At 54.1% G+C, this 7,307-nt stretch overlaps 1 long non-coding RNA gene across 1 annotated transcript; it reads left to right on the forward strand.

The window, feature by feature from the left end:
- The first annotated feature begins 2,794 nt into the window (after nt 1–2,794).
- On the forward strand, nt 2,795–4,621 carry LOC144130033 (uncharacterized). Its single transcript, XR_013313935.1, has 3 exons — nt 2,795–2,951; nt 3,034–3,224; nt 3,844–4,621. It is a non-coding gene; the product is annotated as an uncharacterized LOC144130033 (long non-coding RNA).
- The last annotated feature ends 2,686 nt before the right edge of the window (nt 4,622–7,307 follow it).

Consider the following 7,307-nt stretch of genomic DNA (forward strand, 5'->3'; position numbering starts at 1 on the left):
AGGAGACCTCGCGGACGTAGTTTGTCCAGTCGGTGCAGGCCTGCTTAGATATCTCGCTGTTTTGCATCTCTCTGGCGACTGTCTTGGATATTTCCTTCGCCATGCAAAAGGTGAGGTACAGCACAGCTGCCCTCGGCAGCTTCACGTTGGGGCGGCCTAGGGAGTCCTTGCGGGCAAAGAAGAAATGCGCGCAGAATCGCGCTTTTTGCTCGAAAGGAGCGTAATTCGCGTGCTGGATACACCACACAACACGAGGGACCACGGTTCGTACCTGTTTCGTGGGCGTAAGTACGTCCGCAATAGCTTTTTCTACGCGACATATGTTTTTTTCTGTCGCGTGGTGTATGCTTGGCCCGAATACTTCACTACGGGTAGTTTGTCTCGCATTATTGCGCGTTGGACCACGATTCGAACGCGTACCGAAGGCGAAAATGCGTCCCCGAATCGCTTTCTCTGCAGCGGTTGATGAACTGGGGCTCTGTGGCTGCATAAATGGGCGCAGAGTCGCGTTTTCGCTCCAAAACAAGCGCACACAAGACGCTGGACCACGATTCGAACGCGTTCCGAAGGCGAAAATACGTCCCCGAATCGCTTTCTCTGCAGCGGTTAATGAACGGGGCTCTGCGGCTACAGAAATGCTCCAAAATAAGCGCACACAAGACGCTGGACCACGCTTTCTATGCCCGAGCCGCTGCACGGCAAAATGGCCGCCCCGCGCACGCGAAGATACCCCTGTAAAGCTCGTTTCACATGCAAGCGAACCGCTCGCGAACTCCGCCGCCGCGGCGCATACACCCTCTCTCAAGCGGCGGAGGAAGCCCCAGCGGCTGGAGCGGCGAGGTTCAGGCAAGTTGGAAATTTTCGCAGCGGCGACGCGGCAGCACCGCATCTCAACCAATGACGGCCCGGCGTTGCCACGCGAGTTTGTACGCCGCACGTACGAACTTTTCTTTAGGAAAGAAATTGTATAAAGTGCTGTTTAATGCTTAATACGCAATAATTATATTGATTTAAATAAACTGTGAGAAGAAATGACAAAAATAATGCTTATATAGCACGGTTTTATTGTGTTTGCAGGCCACCAAAACCGGTTGAAGGCGCATATCTTTTTGCCAGCAACATTGGTTTTCGCTGCGGTGGGAAAAGCCCGTTTCACATGCAAGCGAACCGCTCGCGAACTCCGCCGCCGCGGCGCATACAACCTCTCTCAAGCGGCGGAGGAAGCCCCAGCGGCTGGAGCGGCGAGGTTCGGGCAAGTTGGAAATTTTCGCGGCGGCGACGCGGCAGCACCGCATCTCAACCAATGACCGCCCGGCAAGGGTGGCTAGACTGGCCCGGCGTTGCCACGCGAGTTTGTACGCCGCACGTACGAACTTTTGTTTAGGAAATAAATTGTATAAAGCGCTGTTTAATGCTTAAAAGGCAATAATGATATTTATTTAAATAAACAATGAAAAGAAATGACAAAATAATGCTTTTATATTACGCTTTTTTTGTGTTTGCAGGCCACCAAAACCGGTTGCAGGCGCATATCTTTTGCCCGCAACATTGGTTTTCGCAGCGGTGGGAAACGCGGAGCGGCGATGCATGTGAAACGAAAGCTCGCGAACCGCTTCGCAGCACCGCGCCGCTGTTCGCTCTGTTCGCCAATTCGCTTGCATGTGAACCGCCCTTTAAAGGGACACTGAGGAGAACCCTATCAAAATTTTTTTGTTAACAAAATCTGATAGATCGGCATTTCATGGCTTTGTTGTCGCTTGTCCGGGAGCGAAAGATGCAATTATTTGAAAGAAATTTGGATTCAAAGTTGAAAAATTTTTTCCCGCCGCTCCGATTCAAACTCGAGAACTCTTATGACGACACGGAGAACTCTTATGACGACACAGAACGGAGTGACGTGAAACGTGACGTAAACGGAGACTCCGTGATTTCTGGTCGCTAGCGGTGCGGTCTAGCAGCTGCCGAAATGAAAGCTACCGCCGCCGCACGTTGAAGGCAAGAGAAGCGTTTGCGGGTCGGTAGGCTGGAAACGCCGATTGGTCGGTGGGATGCGTGTCTGCGTGACGTTTTTTCGCTTCGCCCTCGTTCTCAACCGGATGTGGGGTCGCCGCGCCTCTCTCGGCCTGTCCCTAGAGTGCCTAGGGAATCGCTAGGGCCGGCCGGCCGGCCGCCGGGCGTGCGTGGTCTGCGGGCATTCTCTTCGTGAGCGTAGGCGGCGACGCGCGCGTTTCGGGAGCTGTCCAGGTATGGCTTTTTTTGCGTGGTGCGCTCGTCGGCGACAGCCAGCTGAAATTTCTGTACAGTTCTTGCTTCCACGACATTGCGACGATGCCCAAAAGGCGCTGACCCGCGAGAAATCGCCAGCGACATAAAGGTACGCATTTTATCTCAAATTTCGCTTCATGAAGTGCTGTACGCCCCGCCGCGGTGGCTCAGTGGTTAGGGCGCTCGACTATTGATCCGGAGTTCCCGGGTTCGAACCCGACCGCGGCGGCTGCGTCTTTATGGAGGAAAAACGCTAAGGCGCCCGTGTGCTGTGCGATGTCAGTGCACGTTAAAGATCCCCAGGTGGTCGAAATTATTCCGGAGCCCTCCACTACGGACCTATTTGTTCCTCTCTTCTTTCACTCCCTCCTTTATACCTTCCCTTACGGCGCGGTTCAGGTGTCCAACGATATATGAGACAGATACTGCGCCATTTCCTTTCCACTAAAAACCAATTATTATTATTAAGTGCTGTACCGCTTACCTACATGCCTTGCGCATTCCAGGACCTCGTTTTCCTGCTGCAGGAGCACGTGGCTAGTGTCGTGCTGGTGTTCAAAATTTTGCAACTCCATTACGACGACCCACATAAGGTGCGGTTTGAGGACCGCCGGCGTCGCCATCTGAACCGCCGTCTTACAGCCACGGTGAAGCGCTTGTCGGGCGTGCACGTTCTCAGTCACGAGGTAAGGGTTGAACAACGTTTTCGCAAGTTTTCGCGTGCAGAACTCGCCAAATTGCGGCGCTTGTAACGTAACTTTTTTGCAGCATCGTTTCCTGGATGCTTCTGGCGAGCCGATGCTGTCCTTATTTGCCGCGGACCGATACCACGTGGCGAGACGCCGGGGCATCGACCCCAGTGCGCCTTTGTTCCTTTGCAGTGGCAAGTCCAGGGTAAAAGTGGCCACGATAATTCTGCCACTACAATCTGCCCTTTAGGATCGCTATCAGCTGCAACGGTAAGTCCAGAAGTTCCGACTCGCGCATTGTGGAAATCGCGCCTGGCCTAAGTGTCCAGCATTCACCCAGTGCAGTGCAGCTTTGTTTAATTCCTTAGAGACTTCTCGCGCTTTGTCGAAATCGACGGCAGCCGTAAAATTTACATGTTAGACCTCGCTACGGCGTTATCCTAGGGCAGCGCGCCTTTGTTTCTTTGCGTCGGCAAGCGTTAGAAGCGCGCGGTCTCGCGCTTTGTCCAAGTCGGCTGCAAAACTCGCGCTAGGCCTCGTTGACAAAGTGCACGGCTTTGTTCTTTCCAATGGCAAGCCTCTGTCACTGCAGTCAGCGGCCTTAATTTTTATGATCGCTGTCAGCTTCAACAGCAAGTCCAAGAAAAGTTATGACGATCGCGCGGTGTGGAAATCGGCGGTAGAGACAAAAAAACTCGTGCTTGTAGCTCCAGATTTACCCAGCTGCATGGATGCGCCTTTGTTTATTTCCGTAGCGACTACCCGCGCTTTGTAGAAATCGACGCCAGCTGTGAAAATTTACATATTAGACCTCGCTACAGCATTAGCGCAGAGCGCCTTCGTTTCTTTGCGTTCTAACTTGTTTGCTCGTTACTTTTGTTCTTTCCAGTCGTTTCCTGAATCTGTCCAAAGAGCCGGGCTAGGTGGATGATTGTTCGCCGTCAGTGGAACCACATGGCGATCGCACTGCATACAGCAAGACGGTGTTCGATAATGTAGTTGACCGGTGACGTACGCTCTAAGATGCGGTAAGGGCCGATGTGCTTGGCCGAAAATTTGGACGTATTCGGAACAGAGAGCCAGACCAGTGAGCCAGTGGAGAAGTGAACCGCGGGCGTGTCTTGATCGGAAGCATGGGTACGGAGACCTTGACGTTCGGCGGTGAAGGAGCGAGCCAACTGGCGGCACTGCTCAGCATGGCGGGTGATGTCAGAGAGGGAAGCATATTCCGAGCTGTCGGGGTTGTAGGGAAGGATTGTATCCAACATACAAGAAGGTTCGCGTCCGAATAAAAGAAAGAATGGGGAAATGCCGGTGGTTGCTTGAGAGGCGGTGTTATATGCATAGGTGACGAACGGAAGAACCTGATCCCAATTGGAGCTGTCGGAGTGAATGTACATGGCGATCATGTCCCCAAGAGTACGGTTGAAGCGTTCGGTGAGGCCGTTGGTTTGAGGGTGGTAAGCAGTAGTGGTGCGGTGGACTGTGTGGCACGCAGCGAGAAGCTCGTGAAGAACTTCAGACAAAAAAACACGGCCGCGGTCACTGAGAAGTTCGCGAGGAGCGCCGTGACGCAGGACAAAGTGATGAAGAAGGAAGAAGGCTACATCGCGAGCAGTAGCCGCAGGTAGGGCAGCGGTCTCAGCATACCGAGTGAGGTGGTCCACGGCGACTATGATCCAGCGATGCCCAGCGGTCGTGAAGGGAAGTGGCCCATATAGGTCGATGCCCACACGATCAAAAGGGCGAGCCGGACACGGTATTGGCTGCAACGGGGCAGTCGAAGGGCGAGGTGTCGACTTCCGCTGCTGACAGGCCGTGCAGGAGCGAACGTAGCGACGAACGAAGTTGTACATGCCCCGCCAATAGTACCTCTGGCGTAGTCGCTCGTACGTTTTCAGCGAGCCAGCGTGAGCGCTCTGAGGATCGGCATGGTGGTGTTCACAAATCTCAGTGCGGAGATGTCGGGGAATCACGAGAAGCCACTTGCGGCCATCTGGACGATAGTTGCGCCGGTACAGAAGACCGTCGCGAAGGGCAAAATGGGAAGCCTGGCGAAGAAGTGCTCGAGGGAAGGAGGCCGTAGAGGGTGCACGAAGTACGTCGAGCAACGATGAAATCCATGGATCTTGGCGTTGTTGATGGGGTATGTCCATGGTAGTGAGCGCTGCGAGTAGGGATGCAGATATTGGCGAAGAGGGCGCAGGAGAGGGCAGTGGGGAGCGGGACAAGGCGTCGGCGTCGGAGTGCTTGCGGCCCGATCGGTAAACTACGGTGATATCGAATTCCTGAAGACGGAGGGCCCAGCGGCCTAGGCGCCCTGAGGGATCTTTGAGTGAAGCCAACCAGCACAAAGCGTGATGATCGGTGACGACGGTGAACGGGCGGCCATATAAGTATGGGCGGAATTTTGTTAGAGCTCACACTACGGCGAGACACTCCTTTTCCGTCACGGTGTAGTTCGACTCAGCCTTGGTGAGGGCACGGATGGCGTACGCAACGACGTATTCAGGAAATTCGGGCTTGCGCTGGGCAAGGGCAGCCTTGAGGCCGATTCCGCTTGCGTCGGTGTGCACTTCAGTAGGGGCACTGGGGTCGTAGTGTCGAAGGATAGGTGTTGAGGTGAGAAAACGACGGAGCGCAGCAAAAGCGTCGTCGCAGGCCGAGTCCCACGTAGACAGGTCGGCGGGACCATTAAGAAGTTTCGTCAGGGGCGCGACGATGGAGGCGAAATTGGGAACAAATCGCCGAAAATAGGAGCAGAGACCCACAAATCGGCGCACTTGTTTTGTAGAAGTCGGTTTAGGGAAGTCAGCGACAGCACGGAGTTTGTCAGGATCGGGCAGGGTGGCCGACGAGGTGACGAGGTGGCCGAGGGGACGAGGGGACGAGGTGGCCGAGGAGACGAGGTGGCCGAGTATTGTCAGCTGCCGGGCACCAAAGTGACATTTTTTGAGATTAAGTTGAAGGCCAGCATTGGTGAGGCAGCTCAGTATCGGGCGCAAGCGCTTGAGATGCGTCGGAAAATCGGGCGAAAACACGTCAACATCATCTAAATAGCAGAGACAAACAGTCCACTTCAGGCCGCGCAAGATGTCCATCATTCGTTCAAACGTTGCGGGAGCGTTACAGAGGCCGAATGGCATCACGTTAAACTCATAGAGTCCGTCAGGGGTGACGAACGCCGTTTTAGGACGGTCGGACTCAGCCATCGGGACTTGCCAATAGCCGGAACGGAGATCCAGGGAGGAGAACTCGGCGCTTTGCAAGCAGTCAAGGGCGTCGTCAATACGTGGTAGCGGGTAGACGTCTTTGCGCGTAATTTTGTTGAGCCGGTGATAGTCCACGCAAAATCGTATCGAGCCATCCTTCTTTTTAACCAGGACGACTGGGGACGACCAAGGACTGGCGGAAGGTTGAATAATGCCGCGTTGTAGCATGTCGTCAACTTGCTCAGTTATGACGCGGCGCTCGAGAGGCGACACACGGTAGGGGCGCTGACGGAGATGAGCATGGGTTCCGGTGTCAATGTGGTGCTCGACAGTGGTCGCACGGCCCAAAGAAGTCGACTGGTGGTCAAACGATGAGCGAAACTGGTTGAGCAGGGCAAGGAGCTGCGCGCGGTGAGCAGTGTCAAGAGCGCGGTCAATGCAGCGGTCGAAAATGTCCGATGACAAAGCTGGAGTAGCACCACGTGGGGTGAGGGCAGCGACTTCCGCACTGGAGGGGGTTACATCAGTGTCGAAGGAAGAGATCAAAGCAGCGGTTTCAAAATGGCCGAGGCACTCGCCACGGAGCAGGGAGAGCGCGGAGAATGAGGTGTTAGAGACGAGGATGGCGGCAGCACCGTGGTGAATGTCGATGACGGCGAAGGGAAGACATAGGTGTCAGCGAGAGGCAAGTACTGGGGAAGGCATGAAGAGAACGGTGGCGTCAAAAACGGAGGCGGCGCAAACAGGGACAAGCACGGCACTGTCAGGGGGAATGTCAGTGTCCTCGGCGACAACAAGAAGTACTTTGATTTGGGCTAGTTGGTTCATATCTTGAAAGAAGTTAGGACGGCGCTAAAACGACAAAGACAAAAAGGCACGAACACAACAGGACGGGCGCCAACTTGCAACTGAAGTTTATTGCACCAAACCCCTACATTTTATGCATCAACTGAGCCGTATCACAACAAGCTTATCACACAACACAACGCAATTTCTTCAATAGTCAGAACATCGGAAGTAGGCGCTACATTTACAGACCAGAGACGCCTTCTGCACTATCCACTTGATAACAGCATTATTCTTACTTTATAAGTCCCCAGATTAAATGAGTGCGCAACCCACATGAAAGCAATTGATCATC

This window comes from Amblyomma americanum, chromosome 4, assembly GCF_052857255.1.
Source record: "Amblyomma americanum isolate KBUSLIRL-KWMA chromosome 4, ASM5285725v1, whole genome shotgun sequence".
In the NCBI taxonomy this organism is placed as follows: domain Eukaryota; kingdom Metazoa; phylum Arthropoda; class Arachnida; order Ixodida; family Ixodidae; genus Amblyomma; species Amblyomma americanum.